Source organism: Triturus cristatus, chromosome 4_1, assembly GCF_964204655.1.
Source record: "Triturus cristatus chromosome 4_1, aTriCri1.1, whole genome shotgun sequence".
NCBI classification, from domain to species: domain Eukaryota; kingdom Metazoa; phylum Chordata; class Amphibia; order Caudata; family Salamandridae; genus Triturus; species Triturus cristatus.
Genome location: NC_140585.1, coordinates 1,214,733,095 through 1,214,749,384, shown reverse-complemented (window position 1 = coordinate 1,214,749,384; position 16,290 = coordinate 1,214,733,095). Strand labels below are relative to the sequence as shown.

Below are 16,290 nucleotides of genomic sequence, written 5' to 3'. Positions count from 1 at the left end.
ACAAATCTGTCCACCTGTCTATACCACTCAACGGGTTTTTCACGCAGTCGAGGGAAGTCATTCGTAAATGACAAAATATCCTGTCTGGTCCATGGGACATGTACATATCCTCCTCCCGGAATCTCTCTCATAGGGATTCTGTCACAACCTTCTCTTTTTCTCTCACAGGATAGGCAGAAAAAGTTTTGTCTGAAACTTCGTCTCGCTTACGATACCATCTGCTCTTCCATTTGTCCACATCTCCCCACTTTCTCAACAAAATAATTATTTTCTTAATTTTACCTATTCGTCCTGTTGTATTCATATTTTCAATGTCTTTTTCAGTGAAATCTACTCGATAGGGTTTCTGTAGTGCTTTTACTTTTTCTATATCAATACCCATTTCATTTGCCACTTCTTCTAATCTTTCATGAAGACTCTTCGCTCTCCATGTTATGCTTTTACACAGAAATAACAATTCCTCATCTTGGTACGTTTTTAATTTTTCTGTCGGGATAGTTCCTACTATTAATTCTTCCAGTACCATTCTATTGACTGGGATTCCTTGTCTTTCTTTTGCAAGCTTCTCAACCATTCACTCAACTTCTGTTGATGGTCCTACTGGCTTTTCTACATTTCCTTGTCCAAAATCTTTTTGAGTTTCTGACATTGTCTCTATCATTGTCATATGCTTTTCTGCACATTTTTGACCTACAAACGGGTTATTTGAAAAATTCGGTTCAATCATACTCATAGTCTGTCTCCATGGATTCTCACTCTGACTCATTCTTGGTTGTTCAACTGGTTTATTACTTTTATAAGGGACTGTCAAACAATGTTCGCTGTCTCTCTGCTTGTCAAAAATAGGCATTACTGGACCTATCGTTACTGGTACAGTCACCGCTTCCAAATTCTTAGTCAATTCTCTTATTTTCTCGGTTAATTCTAGGGTTGTTTTTGCTAATTCTGCTGAATTTTCTCCATCCAATTTTTCTCCAGACTTCTTTTCTACCTCTCTAATGGAATTGTTTCTTCCCAAATCTTGGAACTCTGGTTCCGATTTTATGATTCGTACTGTCTCTTTCATTGGGGCACTTGGAGTTAATATTTCTGGTTCTGGTCGATATGGTGGTGGATTCTTATAAAAACATATCATCAAGAACATCATTCTCTGACTCATTCATTCCATACCCTCTTGATTCCACATTATGCCTCTTTTCTACACACTTTCATCCTTCATTCTCTCCTGCAGTCCATACGGGAAACAAACCCTCTGTCATACTTGCATTCTGCCACCTTCTCATTCGATCATCATGCGTCTCATGTCCATATGATCTGCCAAACAGGTACCTATATCCTCTACCATTTCTCTGTCTTTCTCGGTCATGCATCTCATCTTCCCACTCCGTCAAAGCCTCAAATTGAGTCGGTCTAGGTCTCGGTTCTAAATTCATCATTTTCTCTCTCAAATTTCTCAAAACAGCCAAATTAAATGAACCATGCTCTGGAAAGGCCAACACTCCGTCCTTCTTGGTATATTTTACCCAGTTATCTAACCAAATACAGGTGTGATATCCATATTTTGCAAACATGAAGGATGCAGGGGTTTTCGGTGGAGGAAGTAACTGTCCTTCCCTAGTTATGATCGGTTTGTCCTTCTTAAACCACTTCTTAATTCTACCAAAGCAAGACTTTTTCTCCTTTTCTGGTGGATCATAATACATTTTCCCTTCTTTTGTGTTTCACTAGTCTCCTTTACAACTGCACCGCTTCTCCGTCCAATCGTAGCGCAACGCACACTAATGCACCAATCCAGAGCGTTTATGTCACTTTTACAATTCTCCAATCTCAGCGCGATTCTTACTATTGCACCAATCTGGAGCGTTTACGTCACCCTGTATTTCTCCACTCCTAGCGTGGCGCACACTAACGCACCAATCCGGAGCGTTTTACGCTTCTGACTGTCTGTCCAATCCCAGCGCGGTCGTTCTGACGTCAGCAGCCGCTGCGGCAGCTCCTGCTCCTGTCTACCCCTCCTTTACAAATCTGCTCATTAAGTTTTTGTTTCAATTTCTACAATTCTGTTAGTAACAACATAATAACGCCACCATTGTCCGCTTCGCTAACCAAGGAATAGCAATAGACCTTTCTCACGAGAATTTCATCTTTCCCGAGAGCAGCGCTTACCTCTGCCCTACTACGAAATCGTTACTTCCGTTGATAAAGTAGCACATCCCTCTACTTCACCCTTCTAACAAGCATTAGCTAACCGTTTCTCCAGAATTAAAGCACATAGTTGGAGACCCAATGCTCCTGAGAAATAAAACTAGAGTTTCACAATTAACCCGAATGCCTTTTCATTCACGCACTTTCACACAAGAAAAGACAGAATCCTGTCTTTCCCAAGAACAGCGAAGAGTCTGTCCTACTACAGAATTATGACATGCGTTAACAAAGCAGCGCTTCCCTCTCCTTTGTCCTTCTAACAAGCTCAGAGAGTACCTATTACCTTTCCAGTGATAAGCGTTATCGGAATGCCAGTTGGATCCCTGGTATCTAAGTCCAGAATTTCACAGGTAACCTTCGCTATCATACACACTTCTCTCACACAGAAAATGTCTCTAATGGCAACACAATGCGATGTCACCAAATCGAACCCAGACAATGCGTCGTGCAACTTCAATCGTCACATGTTTTCTCCTGTGTACCTACAGGATAACAACAATTCCGTCTTTCCCGAGAACAGCGCTTACCTCTGCTCTACTACGGAACCGTTACAAACTTCCGACTTCCTACATCCCAGAAGCCGTGCAAACAACATAAAACTCAACACGACTCAACATAGAGTGTTAGTACATAAACCAATATCAATAACCAATAATCAATAAGCTATTTACAAGCAATAATCACCAAACCAAACAATAAAAATCATCATACTGCTACCAGAAAAACTGCTGCAGCGTGGAACATCAAATTCCCCTTTCGTCACAGACCAAATACCTCAACCTCAAATTTACTCATATACATTCATTGGTGGGGCCCATAACACCAATACTTACACTCAGTTGTTCTGCTTTCCTAGGGAAATAAGCTTCCAAACGCTGACATGAAAGGAATACCTTTACCTTACCCTAAATACTTTGACTTCAACCCTAAGATATTCCTCTCATTAGGCAATGAATCATTTAGTTGTTTGTAGGTTTAGTGTCACAATCATTTATCTACTCTTTAAATACTCAACTAAATTCTCTTCAAATAATCGAGATAACACATTTGTCAATTAATCAAGTATTCTTTATCTAAGGAATATTGCAAGAAACATTAGAAATCATCATCAGCATTTCAGAGCATCATATTTACCTATTCTGGCTAAAAGACGTCCTCTAAGTCAGTCAGGTCAGGGAAGATTTTTATTCAGCAAAGTTAGGCCGCAATTCAGTCTCTCAAAGATTCAGGATAACAGCTGTCCAGCAGTGTCACCGTCCTCTCCGTCAGCATAACATCAGGAAATCGAGTTCGTCAAAGAAGTGCGTTTTTTAGTTCAATTTCCTACCTACTTTTATAATGAAAATAATGTCAAAAAGTATCAAGATCGGGGTTTAGAAAGTCCTGATTGGTCGACTTGGGGTTGTGAGGTGAAGTTCTCAGGGTTTCCAAGCGATGAACTCATTATACTTGCTGGTTCCGTTTTTTAAATCTAGCATTGTCTTTGGTATTGGCTACGTTCCCGGAGCGTCCTTGAAGGGTACATGTTCTCCTGGGGTCAGGTCCAGGCCACTGCTGCTAGCAGTAACGCAGGCGCACTTCACCCAGAACTTCGTGTTGTCAGGGCAGTCACGTTTAACGTCTCGTTCAGCCATCTTGTTTAGGCCGAAATGGTCAACTTAAGCAAAAGAAACACAAAAACGTAATTAAAACATAGAAATGGCTAATAAAATGTTATCCCCTTGCTAATACCCATATGTGTGTGTATTTATCTAGCAGAAGCAACACTCAGAGCGGTTTATACTCACTGAATAAAGCACAAATACATCACCAAAGCAACATATAACATGCAATATTCTAATTTTCCTACTATTAATATGTGCACTTAAGTTAGTTTACAATTAGTATAGCCATGCAAAATGCCTTTCCCACGTGTAATTCTTTTGTTAGTATGATTGATAAATGTTTCACTGCAAACCAATTAATATGATTACTATTAGTTAATTATTCAGATTAATATAAACATGCAGAATGGGGGGGTATACAAAATTTTGTATTACCCGCTCCAGCACCATCACCCGATTGTTTACGTGCCTCTTGGTATAGTCTCTGTGTATAAGGCTGCATGCACATATGTTTCTGGTTGTGTGTCCAGATGTTTTACACAACATAAGATATTTACTAGAAATAACTTTTGAACGTGAAATAATTAGCCAAATCTTGTGCCTTTTCCAATGCTTGTTTCTGGGGTAAGAAGAGATTATGTGCGTGAGGGGTACAGTGTTCATTTCCACCCATTTGCTTTCAGGACTTTTACTTTCTGTCTGTATGTAATACTATTTTATTGTGTCCCGCCAAGAAATTAATGGGTGAAATTTCTGGTATTTATATGTTTCCCTCGTCTTCATTGCTTGATTTTGCTTGCGAGAAAGTGTCACTCGTATTTGTTGAAATGTCACTCATAATTACATTGAAATTATGAAAATGTCACACTTGGCAATCTGAAATCTTGACAGCTATGAGCCAAAAAAGATTGGGGGGGGGGGGGGCTGGGGTCTAACAGCGATGAAGTTGACCTGGTAGCTATACCCAAGGTAGGAATCACTAGCAGCTGGCTTCTGAGTCTACATGGGGTACAAGAGTGATATACTCTGTCTCGCTCTGTATCTCTCTAATTGATATAATATCTCCTTTCCGCTATGAACATGATCCAGCAGACCAAAACATAGTCCTACTTCTATGTCTATGCCCTTGCCGGGTTTTATATAAATCATGTCACCCAACATTGAGACTACGAAGACCTTTAAGAATAGCGTTCCCATACTAACATGGCCGCTATATTTTGATAGAGCATTTGTCTTGGACAACATGCTGCGTATGATGTTGTTTGTCTTTTGATTTCCATGGCACTGTCATTAATCGTTGCTCTACAAATGTACCTGTGCTTGTAAACCTGTGGTAAATGTAACAGTTATCAGTGCGTTTAACGCTGACAAAGCAGTATCCTCACTATGCGATGGGCGATAAGACAAGAAGGATCTCTGTTTCTCTTTTGATTTGCAGCATGACTTCTTCCCGCAGGCAGACCAATCAGATGGGCAGCCGGTCTCCACCAATGAGAGCGAGGATTGCAGCTGAAACGGTGTTCCCCTCCGCCTGCCCCTGGGCGATCTGTGTCCGGGAGGTGCTCTCAGTACTGTAGACGGTTCGTTGCTAGAGTGTGGCAGGCAGCAGGAGAAGGACGTAGGTCCAAGGGGCTCCTTGGAAAAGCAGCACAGCCTGGAGTTCTCCACGGCAGGGTGCACTGCAGGACACAGCTCCATTCAAAGCAGGGCACAGCATCCCTTCCATCAGGGCATTTTCAGGACATTGACGTCTTGGTGCTAGACTTTCCCAGTTCAGGGCACACATTCGTCATCAGCAAGAAACCTCCAGGAGATACCACGCCTCTTCAGGGAACATTTACTCTCGTTACTGCACCTTTGCACCCCAGTGTCGTGTGTGGTAACTCTTCCATCATCGCCTCTCTTTATGTCAGTTCTCCTTTCATGGTATATAGCGCCTCCTCACCTTTTAGGCACCTTTGTGGCAGTGTCAGCATGTGCCCAGCTCCGACGGCAAGGAAAAAGGTAAGAGGTGCTTTTAATTTTATTTATTGTATTTACTATTATTTAGTTTGATTTTGCTGATGAAAATAAGTGTATTTACATCTAATAATTTGTTTATACGTGGTTTACATCAACCAACTCAAAAGTATATTTTTTTGTAATGGGATGCATTTTCTCGGCATCACGAGAGTTAGTCCATTACTAGATTAATGAAAAAAACGTTGAATGCAATTCCTCACTTTATAGTAGTCTTAACGCGATAGCAGAGCATGCCATTATAATGACTCTAATGTCTGGAAGGCACGTCAGTGATGTAAGGTTCACACACAATGTACTAGTGTATGTCTGACACACTGTTTCTGGTGGTTGCGTGTCACAAAATGTCACGCACCCATGGAATGTGTGGTATACACAAACCTCTAAATGTCTCGTGTGTGCATGAGGCATGAACTGTTTTATCGTGTGTGACACGAATTGTCTAGTATGCACAAGACACAAAATGTATTTGATCTGATATAAGACAAGGAATGCCTGCTCTGTGGTGTGCATAAGACACAAAATGTTTCTTCAATATCACATTTACTAATCTCTGGTGTGTGCGTGACATCGAATGTCTGGATAAGTCACATTTCCCAAGTGAACACAAGACATGAAATGTCACTGTTGCATGTAGGACACAGCAATGTCTGTTACTTATCACAGAATGGCTCTGGTGTTCAGAAGCCACAACAGACCTGGCCCGAACACGAGCAAAATTCCGGTGTGCCCAAGACATAAAATTGGTCGGCACGAGGGCGAAATAGCTGTGGTCTGCACGAAACACTGATAGCGCTAATGTGAGTGACATGAAATGTCTTTTGTGATCACGTGACACAAAATGTGATTGATTGCGCTCCAAAAATCTAAACATTCCTCCAGTGAATGGGACGCTCATCGGAAGACGTCTCTCTAATGCAGAGGTCTTCAAACTTTTGATGCTGAGACCCACCTGTCAAAAGATTTTAAGCATAATGAGCCCCTCCTGACAAACCTTTCTAGAACTTGTTGCTCCTCATCATTGCCAACTATCGACAACCATACACGCCTCCAAGTCCCACAGCAAATCATTTTTACATTGGGGAAATAAACCGTGTTTAGCAAATCAAAAGTCAGTAAGAGAGCGTGGGGGCATGGTCAAAGGCGTGGCTAAAGCAAAGAGCCTTATTTATGAGGCATTGGCGTAGGGCACCGCAGCAAGTCTTCTTGCTGCTCTGCCCTACGCCAATGTGAAAGGGCAGAAATGCACCCTATTTATGAAATACGGTGCATCCCTGTCCTTTCCCCCTGCATTGGTGAACAAATTGCTGCTTAAAGCCAACGTAGGCAGAATTGTTTTTGTGCAGGAAGGGGTACCTTCCTGCAAAAAAAGAATCCTGAGAGGGGTTTTCATCTTTCCATGTGTTCTGCAGATTGCAGCGCACATGAAAAGAGGAACACACATAGAAAGAGGAAAAACAAGGAAAAATCGATAAGCCTGCTGTGGGGAGGCGTAAGGTTTTGACGCTGTCCTACGTTTACATGGTTTTATAAATCTGGGACAGTGTCAAAATCCATGGGTGCTATGTGAGAACACCCACTGCAATGACTATGGAATGCCTACTTGACATAGTTTAAGGCACGCAGCGACTTGTGCTGCTTTGTCTTACTCTATATCTATGAGGCCATGCAAAGCCATGCAGGGTTGACTTTGCGTTGTCTCATAGATACGATTAAGACGCTTGTGCCGCCAAAGCTTGAAAAAAGCGTCTCATAAATCCCAAAATATTTTGTTATTTTTTTAGGTCTTTTACCATCAGGTAGCTACATATAAAATAATGGGTAGCTTAAATGGAAAATACATTTACTCAATGGGAAAAGCACTGTAGTACATTTTAGACCTCTATTATTTAATGCACTACAAAGTCTGTGTGTAACCAGATAGACACAGAATTAAATTTGGCTGACTCAGTGGAGAATAGTGACTTGTGTATTTTTAGTGCTATGAGGTCACAGCCTGTGACAGGTAGCACAGTGAATGTGTAAATCGTTATTTTATACTCTCATTACACCCATTATAATACGGACTTCTACAAACTGTACAAATAGTGTTAAAAATATAATGGAGCTTCCAAAATGTAGATTTGAGTAAAATAAAACCATAAGTAATGTATTCACTCTTTTTTTTTTTTTTTTTGCATACCTGTCCCTTCAACACATCCCCAGGGGTACAAAGCACTGTGTAAATGCAGTTATGGTTAAAAGCATGCACTTCACAGCCCAGTTGTTACCTCTTTGCCATCACAATGCTTGGAGTGATTCTAGCAATTAAAGCCAGAACTACTCCCAAGCACCCTTTACATTTGCAGATTAACTCCTAGCGCACATTTGCATGTCATTTAGGCAAGCAGGCACCCTGTCATAAACACTTACTTGAAGGATTCTTTCACCAGGCCTCTTCCTTTTACAGCACATGAGAGTCAATTAAATTCAGCTAAAGCATGTTAATGATCGGAATGAAGGGTCCTGGTGCAAATTTTGCATTCCAGGCTGAAGTTAGGCCTGGAAATGCGTGACCCCATTCCCAGGACTCCACGTTCCCCCTCGGGGTCGCGCCCCACAGTTTGAAGACTGCTGCTCTAATGTGCATGCACACAGCATATTTTGAGTTGTGCAGCAAAAATAAGTCTTCAGAGTCCAAATCGGTTTCCGAATTGAGTGCAATGTTACTCCTTATATAAGTTGGGAGTAAAATAATTTCCCATAAAGTAAAAAAATCCTCCTGGTAGTAGTTGTATGTAACTGGAATGTATTTTAATGTTTCCACCATGGGTGTCTATTAATGTAATCCTTGCTTATGTTATAGAATAAAATGTATTTCCATGAAAAGATATGTTTTTTAAAGCCCCTCTTCAGACCAGGTGACAAACCTTCATGTGGCAAGTCACAACCTGGGCATCGTGCTTGGGTAGAGCTCTGCATTCAAAACTTGATTACTGTAATGGCCATTTATTTAAACATTCAAGAACGCTTTTTAAATAAACTCTAAAGGATACAAAATGCGGCCGCCAGATTACTTACTGGGGTGCCCAAATTTTCGGCCACCTCCAACAACATTGGCTCCCGCTGAAAAAGCAAGTGCATTTTAAATCTTTGTGTACCGTATTTAAAGCACTCCAGGGTATTGGACCAGAGTACTTGCAGAAACAATTTATTTGGTATATACCCACAAGAAATCTACGCTCAGCAGGAGCTAAAATGGTGATAGTCCCCCCCACAAAAAAGGTATCGTAGTAGGGACGAAGATTTGTCTTTGGAGCGGCCAAGGCTTGGAATGACCTTCCGGCCCAGCTCAGTAATGCCACAGATCTGCTGGATTTCAGAAGGGCCTTGAAAACATGGTTGTTCAATAATAAAATGTTTCTGTTGGTATTAGCTGTAATGACAGGTAACTAGCCCCAGGACACCCCAGGGTAACCGTTGCGCTCTACAAATAAACTTAACATAACATATCTGGTACTTCCTACTTTTTCTGTTCAGAGCTTATACCTCATTTTATAGAATGTAACAGTCCACTACACCAGTTCAGCCAGTCAGTAAATCTTTATTCAATCTTTTAAAAAGATCATAAAAGCACAAGATAAAATAATACAGTAAAAAAGAGAACATTAATTCATTATCACAATATATTGGTCTTTGTACTACACAATAAATACGAATATTAAAACCATAATAATTCGTCAAACATATAAAAAAAAAATCATCGTTTTACTGTGATTAGTTGGAACGTGGCCGCACTTAAAAGTAAGGTCATTATCCCAGATTGTTTCCCTTTATAAACCAGTATGATTTTATTGTTCTTAAGGAAACGTGGGCATAACATGGAATGCTTTTGCACGTTATTCGTGTCCGACTGTTTCTTCCCCCTCTGGAAGAGCTAAAGGTGGTTTTTGCCATCTGGGTCTAGCTCAATCTTAGGCTCAAAGTGACCACAGTAAAAACAGGTAGCCATGAGTTTTCAGGCTCTGTTAATTATAGACTGCAGAAAATCTTTTAGTTTTTATTGAAGGAGGCTTGTAGTGATGGAAGCCGCTAGGTAAACACTGTAGAGATGAATTGAAGGTGGTATGGCATCTTAAAGATCCCTCAGCAGCATTAAACGGTCTATTAAAAAAGAATCTCCCGGCTTTCCTTACCTGTTTGACTAATGGAACTACTGAAAAGATGTTCTATTACTATGAGCAACTGTGTAGTATTATCAGGAACTCTCTATTAAAACCGCTTGCTCCTGCAGTTGACCACCCTCGGTGGTTTGCTGGGATTTGTTCCGCAGCAAATCACCATCTGGCCAGCTCCCCTAGAGATATGGGGTGATCCAGGAGGCCAGACGTTCTATAGGCTAAGTCTTAAAGAGAGGAAGCATTTATTGTTTCTCAAGGATTGGGAGATATTAGAGCACTACACCAGTTATGTGGTGGGCTGCTGGAGTACACGTCATGGGTAATGTCCTGATATGTAAGCAACCAGAAATATCCCTGGTTTGTGTAGATGCAGAACAGAAAATGTCGCCAGTGACTTTTCTATATTTGGACGGTATGTTTTTTTCCCCCACGCCATAGGAATATGCAGTATTACCTTCTTCCACTTTTTTCGACCTTTCAGGATCACCTTCAGGGTAATTTTTAGGACAATCAAATGTTTACACTGTGGATCCTAACTCTTTAGCTTCAATGATCAGACAGTTCTATCTTTTGCAGTCCATAAAGAGGTCCAAGAGTTATGAAATCACTTCACCTCCCTTTAAACTGTTTTTTAAATGAAAACGATGTTTCTCGTTTCAGGCTGGAATAATTTGGAGCAAGGTGCCTCTTTTCGTTCTTCTTCCAGTCCAATTTCTTTCAGATGGTTCCTCAAAGCACAGACACTGTGTTGCCGCGGTTAGATCATCAGCACCTAGCCATCCTTTCGATATGTATCCACTAGCCTGTTGCCTACACATTTACATGCTCATGGTAATTGTTATTAAATTAACCACGTTTTACAAATATATTTAAAATATACAGGGCAAGTCATGGGTTAACAGCAGAAGATAGAGTGGGTGGAGGGCTACCAGTTAAATTTGGTGATTTTTGAAAACGCATTGAAAAACATTCCACAGCTGGACCTTACACCACCTTGTAGGGAGACTGGAACATCCCCTCCTGACTTCAAATATCATGATAGTGACAGATCAAGTGACAGCCGTTACTTTTTACTTGGTGCCCACCAGTGCCACACACACCTTTCCAAGAAGCCCTAGACCATGGTGTTGGTCAGTGGTTGCTGCTTTAACAAGGTACTCTTCTTGGATGTTATTCAATAGCTCGTTGACCTAGAAAAACAAATTCAAGAAAATCGTGCTGGCACAGAATTGAGAGTTGCCAACCTTATTACAAGAGGTTAAGTCATGCTAGCATTCGCATTTCGATTATATCGTTTTTAAGATTCTAGTCCATATGTACTACTACTTTTCCATACACAGACATGAATGGAAGAAAAGGGACCCGCTGTTCACATTCACACATGTTTAGTAGATGGTTGCCTAGCTATGCAATTACCATGAAAAGCAGACAAAAAAATGTTCATAGCCTAGTTGCCCATCAGCACGAAGAATCAGGCCATGGAAATGACAAACGCGGTATCACATAATATACTTTTTTTAAATTAACTTTTTTCATTTCCACTTCATCTTGCGTAGAATTTAGCATAGATTTGTTGTTAACAATGCCTCTTTTTTGTTTTGAATTGTTCACTTTGTCTTGTATAACATTGTAACAATATCCCTCCCACAACAGCCTAGAATCCTCTGTCGGTCCCTCCACCCACTGTCTCCACTGCTTGTTGGCTGTTGGTGCATTTTCCCTACCCCACATCTCTTGCACTCCTTCCGCATTCTCCTCGCTGTGGCTAAGCGGGTGCCTGGCTGAACACTTGTGTCTAAACGTGCAGTACCCGCTGTTGTAGAAACCTCTGTTGAAGGCCCAGCCCACTCTTCCTTGCTCATTGTGTGTAGCCGCAGGTCGTTGTCCAACTCCTCCCATTTGCCTTCTGCATCTTCTGCCAGTCGCACTCTGAACTCTTCATTATTCCTTGCCCAGGCCTAACCCCCTAATGTTATGTGGGCCTTTCTTATAATGTCCATGTATTTAAACCGAGTGACACAGGCATATTTTAAAAAGATGCCACTGTCCAGTTCTCTGTTGTAACAAGAACTCTGGGCCTCCTAGTGTCTTGCTTTGCACTCCCAAATCAAAGAAATTCAGTACTTCAAAACTGATGCACTCCCACATAAAGCAAGAAAACACCTGGAAAGGAGTTGGTCGCAACACTCCCCAAATGAGGCATATCAAGAGAACATTTTCAGAATAAAGTGTGGGGTTTTATCAGTGCAACACTCTCTAACAGAAAGGCTTTCCCAGATGCCAAATGCAAACAACATATATATCTGTATATCTTCCGTTTAACGCATAGAGAGGGCGTGTAGCCCGAACGTCGAGGGTGCCTGTGAAGCGCCAGGGCATTTAAAAAATCTTGATACTTCAGCAAACCATGAATCACGAAACGACACTCCAAGTGAGGTTGTTCTTGATTTGATCAGCTGGGCAGAACAAAAATCGTCTGTGATGTTACAGACGATTGTTGTTCTGCCCAGCTGATTAAATCAAAGCAACCTTACTTGGAGTGCCGTTTAGTTATTTGTGGTTTGCTGAAGTATCAAGTTATATATAATTTGATTTCCGCAGATCTGAGGAAAAGAAAACAGCCACTTCGTAATTGATGATGGTGTGTGTGTGTATATATATATATGTGTATATATATATATATATATATATGTGTGTGTGTGTGTATATATATATATATATATATATATATATATATTATCTACTGGCGGTCGCCAGTAGATAGTTATAGTTAGGACCACGTTTCCATAGGAAATCCGCAACATTCTATTTGGAATAACTTTGGCGCCGGTCGACGAATCCTCGCGAAATTTTCAAAATAGGTGGGGCGCTCCGCTCCTACCCTGAAAGTCTCGGGGGGATTCGTCAAGCGGGGGCTGAGAAAAAAGGGGGGGTCCCAAAACGCGTTTTTCCCATGCATTTTTCCATAGGACCTTTAGACACAGCTACAGCCCGAACGGCTGAACAGAGTTACTTGAAATTTGGCAGAGAGGTAGTCCTCAGGTCAAGGAAGTGCCTTTTGTAGGTCTGGTGTAAATCTGTTCAGTAGTTCCTGAGAAAATAGCATTTAAATCAATATATATATCTGAGCCAGCTTACGGTGCGCTTACCGTGCGCTTAGGGTAAGCGTACTGTAAAGACAATCTGTAGATAACCATTAACAACGATGTGCCTAATACGGCCTCCGTGTGCGGACGGTGCGCGAAGCGCATCGTGCGGACATGGCCCATTTAGCGTAACGTGGGCACGCGGTGCGCGTAGCGCACCGCGTGCCCACCGTGCGTGCACGGCACTAACTGCGTAAAGTGGGCGCGCGGTGCGCAAAGCGCACCGCGTGCTCACGGTGCGCGAAGCGCACCGGGCGCACACGGAACGAACTGCGTAAAGTGGGCGCGCACGCCACGAACGGCGTAAAGTAACTTAGCATTTAAAAAACCGTACAAATTCACTGAAAAAACCATAGGTTTCACACAAGTTATAGTTAGCGGACATTTTACTGATAAAAAACCATTGAAATTCCCCCGTTATAGTTAGTGCAGGCAACTATAACTCACGCGACCGCAATCCTCTGCTGATGACATATGTGTCTTTATGAGAAAAAAAATATTTGTAATATATGTATAGCTAAAAATTTATGGAAGAAGACATGGGTAAATAAGTGTCTAAATACAGTATTAGCATCAGCAGAGAATTGCGGTCGCGTGAGTTATAGTTGCCTGCACTAACTATAACGGGGGAATTTCAATGGTTTTTTATCAGTAAAATGTCCGCTAACTATAACTTGTGTGAAACCTATGGTTTTTTCAGTGAATATATATATGTGTGTATATATATATATATATATGTGTGTGTATATATGTGTGTGTATATATATATATATATATATATATATATATATATATATATATATATACACAAGCAATAATAACACACTTACAAGTAATGAAAAATTTCCTAGCTAACGTAACGGAAAGTTTCAATTCTATTAAGGACTTGGAGGCGAGTATTATGCCTTCTTTATTGGCATATAGCAGTGTTAAGGTTTAACAAAAGACTACATTTCCCATGAACCATAGGGACAAAGGTAGTCAAACAAAAACACATGTAGCAACCAATCCATGACAGGGAAACAGTGTCCAATCGGGGCATTCCAAGACCCATATAGTCCATTGTTAGTGTCCTCTCCTCTTTCGGAGCGCGAAGACAGTCCAATCTTCCTCTTCAGGTGTCTTGTTTGTGAGCATCAGAACCTGCAATGACAAGGACGTATTACCGGAGGAATAGAACCAGCAACCTGTAAGTTAAGCATGTCATACGAGAACAGGTACAGCACTCAAAATACATACAGATAAAACTGATGTAAAAAGTACTTACTGCAGTACGGGGAGGGTCCCCCTCCTGGAGCACAGGGCGGGATAATCCTCGCCTCCGAGTCCTTAATAGAATTGAAAGTTTCCGTTACGTTAGCTAGGACATTTTTCATTCTATGTCAGGACTGGAGGCGAGGATAATGCTTGTTTAAAGCTTGCCCACAACCAAATGAGCCATATTAAGTATTGGCTTGAAGTAGAACCTTTAAAAGGTGGAGTCCGAGGACCAATCTGCCGCGTTGAGGATATCCTCTAAGCGGGCACCCAAGCCGAATGCTTTAGAAGCCATGGCTCCTCTTGCGTAGTGCGCCCCAAAGTGGTGGAGACTGATGCCTGCTTCTTGCATCACCCAACGAACCCATCTGGTGATGGTGGGTGACGAAACCGCTTTAAAGGGTTTCTGAAGCGCAATAAGGAGTTGTCGTTCTCCTGGCGGGCGGAGCTCTTCCGTCATCTCTTCATAATCCTTGAGGCAACGAACCACACAGAGTTTTGGAGAGTCGGGAAACTGAATAAGAAATGACCCTGGAATGGCATTTCGTATGTCTAAGCAAAGTAAAAGTCACTCCATCCGGAATGAACACCCGGCCAGTGATATCAAGGGCTCGCACATCAGAGACCCTTCTGCACGATACCAGGCACAAAAGCATCGCTAGTTTCGCATAAAGCTCCTTCCTGGAGAGGAACCTGTTAGGTTGCAAGGATAGACAAAGGTTCAGGACCAGGTTGACGTCCCATAACGCAGAATAACTCGGTTCCAGAGGTAAAGAAAGCCGGATGCCACTCAAGAGTCTACAAACCATGGGGTGTTCGCCCATGGGAGAGCCACTAACTGGGACATGACCAGAGGAAATGGCCGACCTGAAGGTGTTGATAGACCGATAGGCCAATCCGTCAGACTCTAGTTGCGCAAGGAAATTTACGACGTGGACCACGTCTGCGACCAAGGGATTGACACCCCTTCGCAAACCCCAACGGGACCATCTGACCCATGCAGACTTGTACCTCTTGACGTTACTGTCTGCCTAAGCCTTGGAAATGAGAACCTCAGCCTCTCGCGAAAGGCCCGGGGCTTGCCATCTGCCCCTGAAATCCTCCACGCCATGATCTTTGTGAGTTCATTGACACTAGCGGATGTGGAGTTCCGTCCGGACTCATGAGAAGAGTCGGAAACCGGGGAAGTAGGATCGGAAAATCCCAAGAAAGTTCCAGAAGAACCGGAAACCACACTTGAGACCTCCAGAGAGGAGTGATTATGACTAGATCCGCCGACTGTCTGCGGACTTGAGCGGTCGACCGAGTGATCATCGTGAAGGGCGGGAACGCATATCCCTGCTCTATGCTCCAATCCTGTAGGAATGCGTCCGTGGCCACCGCCAAGGGGTCGGGTCTCCAGCTGAAAAATCTCAGAGTTTGATGGTCCAGCCTGGACGTAAACCGATCCACTGTGAAGGGACCCCAGAGGTCGTGGAGAGACGGCAAAAACCGACTGGTTCAGTTTCCAGAGACTGGAGTCTCGGAAATGGTGGGACTGGAAATCTGCCTCTAAGTTGTCCCGACCTGGCAGGTACTCTGCTGTGACCGAGATCTGGCTGTCTAGGCAATACTGCCAAAAACTCGCTGCCAGGTCTGAGGGGGCTTTCGACCTGGCGCCCCCCCCAATGGTTGATGTAGCGGACTGCCGAGACGTTGTCCATTTTCAGGAGTACACACGACTGCACTGAATCTCTCGTCCAGCACCGCACGGCGAAGGAACCGGCCAGGAGCTCTAGACAGTTTATATGTAATCTCTGTTCTTCGGGAGACCACAACCGAAGAGACACCTGCTGTTTGGCCAGGACGCGAGGCGAATTTTGGCAACTTTTCTGGCCGGCAGACTGAGAGTGGAAGACG

The 16,290-nt window shown here is 42.5% G+C and overlaps 1 protein-coding gene across 1 annotated transcript in view; it reads left to right on the top strand.

The window, feature by feature from the left end:
- Positions 1-5,309: 5,309 nt before the first annotated feature.
- LOC146856423 (glycoprotein-N-acetylgalactosamine 3-beta-galactosyltransferase 1-B-like) overlaps positions 5,310-16,290 on the top strand; it is a 303,265-nt gene continuing 292,284 nt past the window's right edge. The window contains exon 1 of the mRNA XM_085654559.1: positions 5,310-5,813. The gene's annotated coding sequence lies outside the window, so the exon portion shown is untranslated. The remainder of the gene's footprint in view (positions 5,814-16,290) is intronic.